This window comes from Octopus sinensis, linkage group LG8 (assembly GCF_006345805.1).
Source record: "Octopus sinensis linkage group LG8, ASM634580v1, whole genome shotgun sequence".
Lineage (NCBI taxonomy): Eukaryota > Metazoa > Mollusca > Cephalopoda > Octopoda > Octopodidae > Octopus > Octopus sinensis.
Genome location: NC_043004.1, coordinates 26,448,500 through 26,465,444, shown reverse-complemented (window position 1 = coordinate 26,465,444; position 16,945 = coordinate 26,448,500). Strand labels below are relative to the sequence as shown.

Below are 16,945 nucleotides of genomic sequence, written 5' to 3'. Positions count from 1 at the left end.
GGTTAAGAGGTACAGGAAGGTCAATACCTTTTGCCATTCCAAGAGTATGGAGAGAGCCAAAGAACCATCACGATGACTGTTATTTTTGTATGATCGATGTGACAAAGTACAGAAAAGTGAAAGGAAGACAAGCTCTTCGGTATTCAGATATACCATCATCTAGAGCACCTGTCCCACATGATGATAGTTTACGAGTACCACTACCACCAGAAAATATTTCATCTGAAGAGTCAACAAGTAGCAGCAGCCAAGAAATGGAGGAAGCTTTCGTACCATGAATCAGAGTAAGCTAGATGATTTAATCAGGGATCTGGGTCTTACTAAATCAGGAGCTGAACTTCTTTCTACAAAGTTGAAGGAAAGGAATCTACTGGGAAAGACTGCTAGACATCTGTGTACCGCAAACGCCATGAATAATTTAAAATTTACTATGAAAATATTAATGATCTGTGTTATTGTAAAGATGTGATTGGTTTGTTTACTGCTATTGGACTCAAGCATGATTCTGCAGAATGGTAACTGTTCATAGATAGATCAACACGAAGTCTCAAAGCAGTGTTACTCCACAATGGAAATAAATATCCTTCTTTGCCTCTTGCACACTCCATACAGAAGAAAGAAAATTACGATAATGTCAAAGGAATTCTCGACAAAATAAATTACGCTGAGTTCAAGTGGGATGTTTGTGGTGATTTCAAGATTCTTGCCTTCTTGCTTGGCTTGCAATGGGGGAACACAAAGTATTCATGTTTCCTTTGCTTATGGGACAGCAGAGCTGATGATCATCATTACAAGAGAGTATACTGACCCCCAGGTGTGCATTTCGTGATGTAGTTTGTGGATTCCTAGAAAATCACAAAGATCCCAATTACAAACAGCTGGTAGCAAAGCTTATTGAAAACTTCAAGAAAATGGGTTGTCGTATGTCCTTAAAGGTTCATTTTTTGCACTCTCACCTAGAGTTTTTCCCCGAAAACTTGGCTGATGTCAGTGAGGAGCATGGTGAGGGATTTCATCAGGACATCGCAACTATGGAAAGACACCAAGGACGATGGGATACTGCTATGATGGGTGATTATATATGGTCTCTAGTCAGATGAGATGAAGGTATACACTCAAGAAAATCTCGATCGTCAAAGCACTTCTCATTTTAAGAAAAGAGTTATTAAGGCGTTTACAGTGCGGAGTTTTATTGTTTCTTTTTGTTCTAACTAATATTATACTTCCTAAATACCTTTCAATATATGAAAAGTACTAAATGTTGTGTAATTATCCTTACAATACTAGAATAGATTGAACCAACAAAATGCTGTAGAGAATAGTTACAAATATAACGAGCAAATATGAAATTAGAAATAAATAAATAACTATCGATGTTACGTCAAAACGAATGTGATTTTTGAAATTAGTGGCAAAAAATGGATATCTGAACGTAAAAAATACAAATAAACAAAACATGTGTTACATTGTGTAATGAGAAAGAAAGGGTCTAAGATTATGTTTATTTATTTATTTCTATCTTCCTTCCTTCCTTTCTTTCTTTCTTTCTTTCTCTCTCTCTCTCTCGTTCACTCTTTATACATATATATATATATTATATATATATATATATATATATGTGTGTGTGTGTGTGTGTGTGTGTGTGTGTGTGTGTGTGTGTGTGTGTGTGTGAGTGTGTACCCGGCATTGCTCAGGCTTAAATTTGCATAGTTTGTATATATATATATATATATATATACTAGCAGCTAAGCCCGGTTTCACCCGGTCTGTTTGGATGATGTGGCTGTAATCGTTTTCGGATTCGGATAAGCATAATCTATAACAGCTTTTCTCAACCTTATCATTTCGGGTCCCCTGTTTCGATTGGAGCCTCCTGATGTATGAACATTTCCTGACCCCACGCCTCCCTTGTCAGAAAACAGCTTCAGGAGTTGTGAAAAACGAATGTGTACGTAGTCTGTTTCTGAGAGCTATTCTATTGGATCTCTGTCTAATCATTAAAACATTTATTTAATTATGAACATAGAAAGAAATTATACATTAATCCCTATTTTTGTAAGCAGTTGTATCCATAAAATTTTTATTTGCAGAGCACAAATTGAAAGCAGATATATGAAATGGACATGTGTGCGTGTATGTGTATGCGTATGTGCGTGTGTCTGTGTGTGTGCGTGCTTGCGCGTGTGTATGTGAAAGAGAAAAATGGTGAGAAAGAGACATAGAATGAGTGAGTGAAGATGTGTGTCGTGATGATTGATGTCTTTTAAGGTACACACACATACATAGAAAATGTGAGGTCATCTTATAAAAATTTTACGATAGTTAATTTATGGAAAAGATTATGTTAAATTTTTGAAATGCAAATATGTGAATGAAAATTAAATTCAGACCTCTACATGGTAGCTAGACTTGGTTGAAATAGCAGCCAGATCTCCCTCAAAACATCCTACTGTCTTAATCCGACAATTCTGCCTATTATGTAGTTTGAAGGAGAAACTATAACTAAAGATTAAGATTATTAACCCCACAATGAGGTGAAAGAAGAGAGACAGCATAGCGAAAAATTTGGATGACTGTCATCCCGTACTCCCATTGTTGCCGGCTGTGTGAGCAACTGGTTGTTTTGATGGCGGAACAAACAGGGGAATTCCATTAGAAAAAGTTTTAATCGATTTTCTCGGTAACTATGGGGGCTAGAAAAAATACAAACCGCATTCCAATCTATGCACCCGTCTCCACATGTGTGCCATTTTTCACACGAATCCACCCGGCCATTTGGCTGTGAACCTCAAAACAAGAAAGAATACAACGATCGTCCATGTCCAATTTATATTATAGATTACAGTTATGTTGAAACAAGTGATACAGGAAAGTGCAGCATTGACGACATTTGTGGAGAAAATTTGAAAGCTTTGTAGAAACGACAATTTGAGTTTAGCACACCAATTTAGACAGAATTATAATTTCTATAAGAATGGGATGGATCATAACTGAAAGCAGCTCCAGGAGTTGCGGAGAACAAATTTGTACGTGGCCTGTTTCTGAGAGCTATTCTATTGGACCTCTGTGTAATCTGGTATGCTAAACGTTGTTTTAATGACGCAGTATTAAGTGCTGCAACATGCCTTTGCTGATCTTGGGAAAGTCTCATCTCCTTTCTCTCTTGAGACTCCATCCGACGTGCTGCGGCATGCCTTTGTTGATCTTGAGACAGCCTCATCTCCCTTCACTCTTGAGACTCCATCTAACGTGCTGCATCATGCCTTTGCTAATCTTCAAGTCCCTTATTTTTTGAGACTCTCGCCTTCGGGTTTCTGCTCCCTTCCTTGCTTGATAGGTGTTTCTGGAGAGATTACGTTTTTTTCTTTGATTGTAAACAAAAAATTATGAACATAGAAAAAATGTACATCAATCGTTATTTTTGTAAGCAATTGTATGTATGTAGTGTGTCTGTATTATTGTATGCAGTATAAATAACCCAAATATAAGCAAATTGTAAATACTTTGCAACCTTGCAACTGCTGCGATAATTATGAACTGGTAATTGAACGGTAGATGTGTATTTTTATATATCTTGGACGTGCCACCTAATTGTTTTTTTGTCAAGAGTTTCACCTCAAGCCGTTCTCGTCCCATATGTATATGTATGTGTAGATGAGTGTGTATGTTTAATAACGTACCTAACGCGGAAACACACACACACAGTCACAGAAACACTTACTTCTATACACACTCAGACACGTACACACTCATATAAAATGTCCTGTACTATAGTTGACTATAGAAAGATTATGTCTATGAAATGTTATATTGTTTTAATGGAAATGAAAAAATTACATACACATTCATACACTGACACAGATACACTGTCATCCAATCAGCGGACTCGATTCTATCATGTGAAGTTTTTCACACTGATGTTTATTTGAGCTTACGTCCGGAGGGGACACTTTATTGACTCTATCTATCTATCTATCTATCTATCTATCTATGTATCTATCTATCTATCTATCTATCTATCTATCTATCTATCTTTCTTTCTTTCTATCTATCTATCTATCTATCTATCTATCTATCTATCTATCTATCTATCTATCTATCTATCTATGCTCTTCGCGCCACATAAGGCTTCCATGCACGTTTTCCATTTATCCCTTTGTTTTTCAAGTTTCCTTGCCGCATTCCATGATGAACATTCAGCTTGATTCCTTTCCTTTTCCACTGTCCCTTTTCATATGGTCATTGATCTTCCAACTTTTCTCATTCCCTCTGGCTGCCAAGTCAAAGCAATCATGCAATGATAATTGAGTTCCTTTCTTAATACATGTTCAATCCAATTCCATCTTTTCCCTTTTACTTCTTGGCTTATCCTGTGGACTTGGGTTATTTTGCTGAGTCCATCCATTGATATTATGTTTCGCCCCCCTATCTGAATTATTTTCTTCAGGTTTTTGTACTGAAAAGAATCCAGTTTTCTCTTATCACTATTGTTCATTGTACAAGTTTCACAGCCATAAAGAAGTACAGGTCTTACCAGCGTTTTGTGGAGTTTAATTTTTGTATCACTTCCAAATTGTTTTGATCATCACACTTTGTCCAATTTGATAAAAGCACTTCTGGCTTTGTTGATTCTGCTTATCATATCTTTTCCTCCACCACCTTCAGCATAGTCCAGGTCTTCAAGGCATGACGTCATTTGCCATCTTATCCCAATGTTATTCATCGTGGTCTTCCTCATCCCCCTGTCTATGACGAGTAGAAACAAGAATCCAGACGTAACGTCGCCTTGTTTTACGCCTGTTTTTACTTGGAACCATTTCACCATCGTCCACTACTGCACATTCACCATCTTTGTACATTAATTTGACTATGTTGATAATTTTGTTTGGTATGCCATACTGCCTCATGATCTCCCATAAACTGTCCGTATGAACTAAATCGAAAGTAATGCAGATTTCATGAACTTGTGCATGCAGCAAGAGTCCTTAGAAATGCAAAAACAATGCGACAAGCTGAAATTGGGTATTTTAGCATATTTAGTTTCGAAGCTTATGCAGTCAAATCCAACTGTATCGACTAACAATCTAAGCAGTACTACTTCAAAAGTTTTCTACAAGCTTCCTACCTTTGAATACGAACTAACTTTTGCACCCTGGCATAACTGTTATCAAGATCTTTTTGTCACTGAAGTAAGGTCAAGCTATTATTACGAAAAGTGGGCAGTATTGGATACAACGAGTGCTTTAACTTTGTGTTACCCCAAAATACTAATGAATTTGACTAAAACTACAGTGGACTAACTTACAGACATGTTTGGTGAGACATCATCAGTATTTAACAGCAGTTTAAAATTAGAAAAATGCCACGAAGAAGATTTTATTGCATATGCTGGACCTATAAATAAAGAATGCGAAAATTTTAAAAGACAGGCAATGGCTAACAACCAATTTAAAAATTTAATTTTTGTATCTGGCCTGACGTCACCAAGGTATGATGATATAAAAACTCATGTCCTAGCCGAATTGGACACATCTGACGACGAGGGAAGTTCCTACTGTTATATATACATAAATACGGATGTAGTAGATAACAGCTAGCCTTCAGCCGCCCTTTTGGACCCTGTTGTGTCTACTACTCTGATTGGTTGGTATTGGTGCACATTGTCTCTTGCTCTGTTGTGCACCAATATGCAACCCAACCAATCGCATCCTTCAAATAAGGTCATGTGAGACAGACTCTTCTAAAACCCACTTTGAGCCGACTGTTCACAATAAAACTCTAGCTTCACACCGTCTCGATGTCTTTCGGTTCCAAACCTTTTACGGTCTAGCCACTGACCACACAGGACACAGCCAGTTCCAGCGACAACACAACAGTAGCCGCATGAAGGCATGTATGTATGTATGTATGTATGTATGTATGTATGTATGTATGTATGTATGTATGCATGTATGTATGTATGTATGCGTCGTGTATGTATGTATGTATCCCATCCGGGCAATGTTTGTCTAAAAAATAGGCAAAAAGTGTGGAGCCGTGGTGGTGTAGTGCACTGACCTCTACAAGGCTGAAGCTCTCCGCCAACTTCAAGACACCTCTTTCAATTGCCCTCTGCACTCCAACCCCACGCCTAACTACCAATAGACTGTATCCTCCATTATCCATGATTTCATCTCCTCCTCCTGTCTCCCACTCACCGCCTCCAACCTCATTGTCCTCACTCCACGCACCCCCACCATTTACTTCCTTCCCAAATCCACAAACCTAACAACCCTGGCTGCCCCATCGTCTCTGTCTGCAACTGCCCTACGGAATTGGTCTCTAAATACTTCGACTGTGTCCTTGCCCCTAGTGGCTTCCCTTCTCTTCCACATCCACGACACTTACCATACTCTTCGTCTCTTCAACTCTTTCTCCTTCCCTCCTGGCCCCTCTAAACTTCTCTTCACTCTTTGTCATTGTCCATATCCCGTTTCCTCTCACCTACCACCCCTCCACCCTTCCCCTCAAACACACCATTCTTCGAGCCTTCCGGTGACTCCTTCAAACGAGCCCACAACTGCGTGACCTCCTGGTCCAGTTTCCTCCCTAACCTCACCTCCCAACCTGGCTGCACTTGCCCCTACCTCTCCAATACCACCATCTTCACAGGCACTTATCGTCGTCTCTATCATATCACCCGCTCCTTTACCTGCACTTCTAGCAACGTCATTTACAGCATCTCCTGATATTCTCTGCCCTTCACTAACCGGTTCGCGGAGCACCTCCAAGATATCAGACTCGACAATAACACCCTGATCTCGCGCCATTTCCACTCTTCATCCTCTTCTCTCTTCATCTGACACTACTTCCTCTCTTCATTGATGCCCACTCCCCATACCTCATACCCCCACACCTCCACCACATCCCCACACTCACATCCCCACACTCACATCCCCACACCTACATCCCGACTCTACCTCCGCATTCTCACCCACACTCCACCCCCATACCCCACACCCTCACACTCCACACCTCCACACACCACACCACTCCACGCAACACACCACCACATCATACCGCCCCATATCACTCCACACACACTAGCACTGACCACTTCCCAGCACCCATAACACACATGTTGTTTTTGGTGAGAAACTTACCAGTGAGTAGAGCTCAGTGACAGTGTGCATTGTCGGCCTGAAGAATCTAATTCTTCGCATTCAACAAATCCGGTTGCTTTCGCTGAGTGTCCTCCCTCAGATGCTTCAAAACTTTGCAGTAGAACACTCGACCAGTGGTCTTGCTCTGGGTGATGCATTCTCAATGTTGAAAAAATCGATGGGTATGCTCTTGATTGAGTTGTGGCTCTGTCGTGTGCACGTGTCACTCGAAACATTGCATACAACCCATTGCCGCGTCACTATAAGCTCACTGAAGCATGCTAAATGTTTCTGTGGGTGGGATATAGAAAACACCTGTCTCTAACCTATAAACTATATATCTTTTGCTCAGCTGAGCGCTACCTATTGATAACGCTCGTGGATAAGCAATTCTTGGGCATGTCTACAAAAATATCCTGATCCCACCAAGGGATGTATACATGGAACTCCTGCTACAGAAGACTAATGAGTTCATTACCCGGTTGAGATGTAGAGTCCTACACTGTGACCTCAAATCTAATCATCCCAAACATTCTAATGAAAAAGGCACCAACAACAAGTCCCACAAAAACCCATCTCCAAACCCTACATTGGCTAGTTTTGAGAAAAATCTACTACGTATGTTAAAAAACATGAAATTCTCTAATTATACTAACTCCTTCCAGAAAGAACTATCCAAAATTACATCTAAAGCAAGAACTTCACCACACCTGCATGTTTTTTCTTACAAAACTGGCAATCTTTATTCCCTTACCTTGGAAATATATAGTAATCTCATATCAAAGGAACTAAACACAATTATAAAATGCACATAGAAATGCTCTTAAGGAGATTAATAACACCCCTTGTAAGCACATCGCTGGTCTAAATTTACTAAATAGAACTGAACCATACACACCTAAAACCACACTATTTCATCCTGAAGGACCATAAACCCAACTTCTACTCTAAGCCTTCCATTCAATTCAGCCCTTCTACAAAATCTGACTTAGGTTGAATTAGTAAATGCATTATTGACTGTATTCTATCCCTTTTAGAACTAACATTAAACTTCCACTCTGGAATTGCACTGGAAACGCCATCACTCTCTTCATGATATACAACACACCCATTTTCTTCAGTTTGACATCTCAAATTATTACTCATCAATATCACCAGTTCTCTTAAATAAAGCCTTAATCTTCGCCTGAAAATATGCTTCCATCTCCCGATTGGATATCAATATCAACTTGTCTGCAAAGAAGACTCTGATTCATTTTAAGGATAATAATTGTACCGGCAATTCATCTATGGATTACTTCGATATAACCATGGGCTCATCAGACTCAGGCCAGATCACCAGCCTTGTGTGCCTATTCCTCCTCTCCCAAATTAAACAATACTTCCCCAAACTATCCGGTGGACTATACAGGGATGACACACTCTTTTCAGCAACTGGATTATCTTGACCGTCAGTAGAACGCACCATGAAAGTCCTACACAAATTCTTTAAAAACTACAACCTAAGTAGTTCGTTCGAAATTGACACTAAGGTGGCCAATTTCTATAACGCCCAGAAACCCAACCAATCTTTAGAATATATAAATGTCCTCTCTAATCATCCTAAGCTTACCCTTAATAGTGTAGTCACAGGCATATCTATCAGAATCTCAAACTTATCCTCTAACGAAGAAATTTTTAACACTCACGCCTCTTATTATAATCAGGCCCTACAAATAAGTGACTTCAACGTAAAAATCTATTATATCCCCAACACTAAGCTAAAAACTAAAATAGCACATCTCTTCCCCAATAAATGGGTGTAGGTAGGGGTTAAGTGAATCAGTACAGTACTTTATTGGCACTGTAAGATAAGGGCAATGTCAACCTCAGCGTGAATTGAGCTCAGAATGAAAAAAAACAAATGAAATTGTGTGATTTGGAGCCCATTGTATCAGCAAATGAACCATCATTCCTCCCTCTTGTGCAACAACAGCAACAACACGAAGCTCACACGCATTTTTTTATCACTGTACCTGTTTCATCAAAGGAACTGTGTTAATGTTCTAGAATATTTTTGCCTATAATAGATTTGCCAGTGTTGAAAATATAAATTCCAGCTTGTGTCAGATGTCACACTTAAACAGTTTAACATGTATTGACAGGAACTGGGAAAACACATAGTGTTCATTGCACGCATAGTTTTACACACCACACAAATACAAACACACTTACACCTAGATACACACATACACACTCATGCGGGCGCACACACGCATACACACACACACACATACACACACGCTCATGTATTTCCATTTGCACGCATGTACACATATATAAATAAATATAAATATACAAATATGCTTGAGTTGAAAAACACATGCACAAATTTATGTAAGCATGGTAGTAGTAGTAGTAGTAGTAGTAGTAGTGGTGGTGGTGGTGGTGGTGGTGGTGGTGGTGGTATACACTTGTATGTTTGGCTTACTAGAGTTAAAAAACTGAATTTATATTCCACAGTTTTCAAATAGTTAAACTGTTCTGACTTCACACACGCACACACAAACGCGCGCGCGCGCACACGCACACGCACACACACACACACACACACACACACACACACACACACACACACGTATGCACGCGCACACAACTACACATACACACATACATATTTATGATTTTTTAAATTTTCAGTGTCCATTAATGGAGACATTGCTAGCCATCCTAATTATTTCTCCATGAATATTTTATTCAGGTCACATAACAGAACCTGCATAAAACACCCATAAACACACCACATTATAGATTACTGTGTACTGAACAATAAAATTGTCCAGTGCCAAGGTTGAATTTGAAACTAATACAAGGGCTATATATGTATAGAGGAATGTATAGAGTATGCATATATATTCCCAACCCGCCTTCAGCAGGCTTTAAGGTTTGTAAAAATAAGATTCAGATTTCATGCCTTCAAGAAATTTTGTTTTTCAAATACCTGTCTACCTGTATGCAATTCTTCAAATCTATTATCTGTTACTTGGTGTACAACCCACCTCGACATGACACAAATTACCTATATATGTATGGTTATATGATCTATTGTTCCAACCCACTTCCCTTTGGGCCTCCAGCCGACACAGCTGTGTATCTATGTGATTCTTTTGCTGATTGCTCCAACCCAACTTACTATCTATCTTTATCTAGTGCACCTCAACTGTTTTTCTGAGTGGTTCTTTGATCTCTTGTTCAGCTTCCTTTCATTCTATCTCTATGATGCCGCTGTGCATTGCAGCAATCCACTCTCCGAAAATGGGTCCGAAATCGGCCGCTTAAAGGACAGCTTCCAAATAGCGATGGTCTACCCTATCGAATGCTTTCGACTGATCTAAATTGATCAGGGCTCCACCGAAGCCAGCTTTAGTCCCAGCCCTCTCTACGATGTATTGCATAAGGTGGAGGTTGTCGTGGATAGATCTGCTCGAGATTGCACACGTTTGTGTCACTCCGACCAGACTAACAACGACAAGCGCCAAGCTTTTCGCTAACACCTTGGCCAAAATCTTAAACTCTATGTTTAGCCGAGTTATTGGCCAAAAATTCCCTGGTACGTCCCCATTATTGGCGTCCTTTCTCAGCAGTGTTACCACACCACAGCTAACAGTACTAGGAATACTCTTGTTTTGCTGCCAGTTACTGTAGACATCTACCAAGAGTCTGCTAAACAAATCTGGTATGAATACATAGAATTCGTTGGGCAGACCATCTAAACCGTGCGACTTGTGGAATCACTCATTGCCTCCCGTATTTCAGTGGATGTAATCGGCTTTTCGCAGAATCTCACGTCCGTTACCGAGAGCCGTGGTAGGCCGTCCAGATACGAAGTAAAGTCCGCTACTGTCAACCCATCGCCCTCCCCTAACAGCCGCTCAAAGTGTTGCTGGAAAGCCGCACACATCTGCTCAGAACCGAGTAACACGTTCCCATCCTGATCTGTCAAAGATTTGATCGTGGTTTTGTTTCCACGTTGCGGCTCTACTGTTCGGGCCCATCGAACGGCTTTACTGCCTTCTTGTTATAGAGCACGGCCCTTAGCTCTGACAACGCACCCTTCGTGTTTCGAAGGTCAAGGTCCATTCTCGCCGCTAACATGTCAGTTGCGATGCCTTTACTAATAGCCTCTTCTAGTTTGCTAACTTGTTCTTCCTCTAATCTATTTCTTTCTATCGCTAAATCTTTGCTTAATGCTATCGATCCTACTCTAGTCGCTCTCTTCAGAGCGAACAACCACCACCGGTTGTTGACGATCGACCCCGTTAACTGCCGCTTAACTAGCTCGCTAATCCGGTTCCTGTAGTATTTGCGAGCCGGTAAGGACGCGTTTAATTTCCAGTAATAGGGTCCCTGTCTGCGGGTCCTGTCTAAATCGACTGAACATATAACAAATTTGTAATCTGTGTGGCCGACCAATTTAAATTGTAGACAACCTGTGCTATCCCTAGCCTCTAACCTAACAAATACTCTACCTAAATACGGTCTAGATGACCCCACTGTGATTGCTCCATGTCCACATTGGCACATTGGAAAGCAAGTAGGTACCTGTCAGAAAATTGGAAAGTCCTGAGCAGGTTTTCGAGCTTATACACCCACTTCTGCTTTGTGATAAACCCACACAGTTCTTCCGTGCGCTCAAAATACTATTCCAAATTCCCTCCAGTACTAAAGTGCGAAACGTTCCTAAGAATGTTTCTAGACGCCTGAAGAAATCTGGCCTTCCAGCCTCTGTTGGAGCATAAATCGCCACCAGTCTAAAGGCGTAACCTTCGCTGCCGTTCACGTTCAGGACCACCACCCAGCCATCCGAGTCCAGAAAGATAGCCCGCACTTGGAGGTTTAAAGATTTCCGGAGTAGCACTGCTACACCGCCACCTGCTCCCGATAGACAACACGATGAGAATACCTCGTAGTCTTCGAAAATGGATGCTAGAGCGTGTTTTCCGGAGATCTTTGTTTCACTAATGGCAGCCACATCTAAATCAAGCGACCAGATCACGTTCATTCATACACCCCATTCTCTGCACAATCATGCCAGCCGAGAAAGAGATAGAGGAGGTTACTTACCTTGATTTTCGAGTGGCCCGGAAGTTCCGGACATCTTTAATGGAGAAAATGTTTTAAAAGGTCCTTCCAACAGCCTTTTATCAACTGATTTTTAAAAAAATCCTCATACTACATGGGAATTTTTCTCTTATAGTTTTATAAACGTCTGACGACGTTTTAATTAAGTGTCTGTTCTTGGGTGTTTTGAGGATAAAATCTCTAAATTCCTTTCCCTCTATCTCTATTTTGTTTTTGTTTTAACTTTAAAAAAAGCCATCAACTCACTGTTGCACTTGTTCACAACAGTGAAATTGATGGATACATTTCGTCCACACTCAGATGAATATTCTTGTTTTTGAAGTTCCGTAATTGGTTGCTTCTGTGTTTCTGTGATTTCATGCTGTTGTTGATGATGTTGCTGTTTTTAAGTGTTGTTGTTTTTGTTGGAATTTTTGTAAATTGTGTTGCAGTTGTGGTTTCAGTATATCCTTTTGTTGATTTCTTGGAGTGGGGCTGTGTACTCTCCTCTTCTTTCACCTACCCCCTTTTGTCACTGTGATTCATTGATCGTTCAGCTCTTCCTTCTCCATGTCATTGCAGTTGATATTGGTTTGGGAGGAAGAGCATTCAGGAGAAGCTTGCTTCTCTGTGGCAACCGAGGGTAGACCTCTTCTTTTGAGTAACTAAATCAGTTCTCTAACATTTCTGAAACATTTTATTGTTCCCTTTCAAATATGACATTCCACATGAAACAACCTAATATATATATATATATATATATATATATTATATATATATATATATATTATATATATATATATATATATATTTCTTTCTTTCTTTCTTTTACTTGTTTCAGTCATTTGATTGCGGTCATGCTGGAGCATCGCCTTTAGTCGAGCAGATCGACCCCGGGACTTATTCTTTGTAAGCCCAGTACTTATTCTATCGATCTCTTTTTGCCGAACTGCTAAGTGACGGAGACATAAACACACCAGCATCGGTTGTCAAGCAATGCTAGGGGGACAAACACAGACACTATATATATATACATATATACGACAGGCTTCTTTCAGTTTCCGTCTACCAAATCCACTCACAAGGTACTGGTCGGCCCGGGGCAATAGCAGAAGACACTTGCCCAAGATGCCACGCAGTGGGACTGAACCCGGAACCATGTGGTTGGTAAGCAAGCTACTTACCACACAGCCACTCCTGCGCCTATATATATATATATATATATATATACTCTTTTACTCTTTTACTTGTTTCAGTCATTTGACTGCGGCCATGCTGGAGCACCGCCTTTAGTCGAGCAAATCGACCCCTGGACTTATTCTTTGTAAGCCCAGTACTTATTCTATCGGTCTGTTTTGCCGAACCGCTAAGTTACGGGGACGTAAACACACCAGCATCGGTTGTCAAGCAATGCTAGGGAGACAAACACAGACACACAAACACACACACATATACATATATATATATATACATATATACGACAGGCTTCTTTCAGTTTCCGTCTACCAAATCCACTCACAAGGCATTGGTTGGCCCGGGGCTAAAGCAGAAGACTCTTGCCCAAGATGCCACGCAGTGGGACTGAACCCGGAACCATGTGGTTGGTTAGTAACTCCTATTAAATTAGAGATAAAACCACTATTAGGCAAATCAAACAGTGAAAAACATAAACCAAAACATAGAAATAAAATTAATTAATATAATATATAAAATATAAAATTCAAAATTTAAATTATTTGAATTTAAAGTTAAAATTTTTAAAAATTCTTAAATTCTTAATTTATACTTATAAAATTTTTATATATATATATATATATATTTTTTTTATTATCTTTATTTTTATTTTTATTTTTTATTTTTTAATTATTTTTTACTTTTTATCTTATATTAAACTTTTTAATACTTTTTGATAGTTATATATATTTTTTTAAAAATTAAATAATTAAAAAATAAAAATAAAAATAAAAATAATAATAAAAATAAAAATAATAAAATATATATATATATAAATTTATAAGTATAAATTAATAATTTAAATTTTATTTAAAATTTAAATAATTTAAATTTTGAATTTTATATTTTATATATTTTGTATATTATATTAATTAATTTTATTTCTATGTTTTGGTTTATGTTTTTCACTGTTTGATTTGCCTAATAGTGGTTTTATCTCTAATTTAATATATATATTTATACCGTAAAATTAGATTTAATCCTAAATCTAATTTTTCCCTGTAAGTTTGGATTTACTCCCTAATATTATTATATATATATACATATATATGTATGTATGTATGTAATGTATGTATGTATGCATGGAAGCATGTGTGTGTGTGTGTGTGTGTGTATCTAACTTTGCGTTTGTCCTCTATTCTCGCTTAACAGACGGTGTTGGTATGTTTATGTCACCGTTACTTAGCGTTACTTAGAGTTCGATAGAATAAATACTGGGCTTCAGAAATAAAAAAAAAGGTACTGCGGTCAGTTCGTTTGACTGTAATTCTTCAAGACGTTGTACTACCATGGTCTGAGTCTAATAAGTGATACAAGTAAAATGTAAAAGAAGGAAAGAAATAAAGAATGATTTCTAATTTCAACCACAAGACCAAGATTTGAGAAGATGGAGTTGGTTGATTACATGGACCCCACTTATTTTCTCACACTGAAATCAGATCCCGCATGTCTGGGGATGGATTCCAGGTACATTCAACGGAAAATAACAAAGAGAACCCATTATATGCATGTTTATCCGTGAACAAACATCACGTTTTTATTAGATTATAAAAAATAACTGAAATTTGTTAAAGACTAGCAGTAAAGAATCAATAAAGACTTATGTTTCAGAAGCAGCGAGGCAACTTTATTAATGATTTACATCAAGGCATTTTATGATTAGACATTTTATTCGCATGTTTATTGATTGGTGCATTGAAGATTTCGAGATTGAACGTGAAGGGATTTCATCAGCCACATTTTCATCAAAGATTTTTCCCTCCCAGTCATGCTTTCAAGGTAGCATTCTAAAATTTCTTCACAGCAGCCCTCAGGGACCAAGCCACAGCTGCCAAAGCAAAAGCCACGCATGCACACACACACACACACACACACACACATATCGAGATGAATACGAAGGTTGTTAATTAGATAGATAAAAATGTGTACACATACACATAGACGCATACAAATTCAATATTAAGAATTGAGATATCCAAAGATTTTAGAGCTAAGTTTTGACATTATGTTTATCTACAATATTTCAGTACTCCAATGCAATAACAAAATCAGGTATGACGATACATAAATTTTATACTGAGAGCAAATCATATTAGAATTCAGTGATATTTCAAATTCTTCATTTCTCCTACTAGTAGTGTCAGATTAGAAACAAACAAGAAAACTGATACCAACGGAGAACAAATCAGTAACAGCAGAATAAAGTATTTAAGAATAACAAAGGAAAATTTGATAAACAACCGAACAATGAACTGTAGCATCAGGGATATGATGCAGCTTGCTTGTTGTTAACACAACCTTTCGGCTGATATACTCTCCAGCCTTCATCAGGTGTCTTTGGGAAATTTCGAACCTGGGTTCTCATTCCTAAGGTATTTTTCGATCTTCTTCTTCTTCTTCTTCTTCTTCTTCTTCTTCTTCTTCTTCTTCTTCTTCTTCTTCTTCTTCTTCTTCTTCTTCTTCTTCTTCTTCTTCTTCTTCTTCTTCTTCTTCTTCTTCTTCTTCTTCTTCTTCTTCTTCTTCGTCGTCGTCTTCTTCAGGTCGCTGCCTGGAATTGAACTCCGAATCTTGGGGTTAGTAGCCTGCGCTCTTAGCCACTATGCCATATGCCGTGGAGCTGTGATAGGTATTACAAAGGCGAAACATCCCCCCCCCTCACAATAAGGGTAGAGGAAAATCGTAAAGCTGTGACACGAGGAGATATTGATAAATCGGGTATAGCTGATCATGTATGGAAAAACGGAGACCACCTCCTCCTGTCGAATGAAGTTAAAATAATAGAGAACACCACTGGAAAATACGGAAACTAAAAGAAGCACACATATGCTAGGACATAGTAACCTCCGAGTGCAGATATGAGTAGTATATGGGAACCGGTATTAAGGAAGGATAGGAAAATATTACATTTATAAGCCCTAAAATTCACTCCTTAATTGCCCACGAGTATATGGCGTAGTGGTTAAGACCGCAGGCTACTAACACCAAGATTCCGAGTTCGATTCCAGGCAGTGGCCTGAATAATAATAATAATAATAACATCGAAAAATACCTTAGGAATGTGAACCCAGGTTCGAAATTTCCCCAAAACACCTGCTGAAGGCTGGAGAGTATATCAGCCGAAACGTTAACAAAAGCAAGCTGAGAACAAATATCCGTCAAATGTAAATAATGTACATAATTCCTCATCTCTCAAATATAGAATTGAATTACGGATTAGAAAGTGAAAGCGATGATCAAGAAAATAGCAGTTTGGTGTTTAGGGATACTGGCTCAAGAATCTCCCAAGTATACAGTAAGAAAACGGTCGTATAAATTGGATACGACTGTTTTTTTTTTGTTTTTTTTTACTTCATGACTTCATAGAAAATGGAACGCCACACACGGATGACAAAAAGACAACAGAAGGATAAAGAAACGAGCGGTAATTAGCAATTATAGACACATTACTTGCTTATTAACTGGCCTAATAG

The 16,945-nt window shown here is 38.6% G+C and overlaps 1 long non-coding RNA gene across 1 annotated transcript in view; it reads left to right on the top strand.

The window, feature by feature from the left end:
• The first annotated feature begins 4,084 nt into the window (after positions 1 to 4,084).
• LOC118764516 overlaps positions 4,085 to 16,945 on the top strand; it is a 21,317-nt gene continuing 8,456 nt past the window's right edge. The window contains exons 1-3 of the long non-coding RNA XR_005000326.1: positions 4,085 to 4,944; positions 11,939 to 11,940; positions 15,177 to 15,191. This is a non-coding gene — a long non-coding RNA (uncharacterized LOC118764516). The remainder of the gene's footprint in view (positions 4,945 to 11,938; positions 11,941 to 15,176; positions 15,192 to 16,945) is intronic.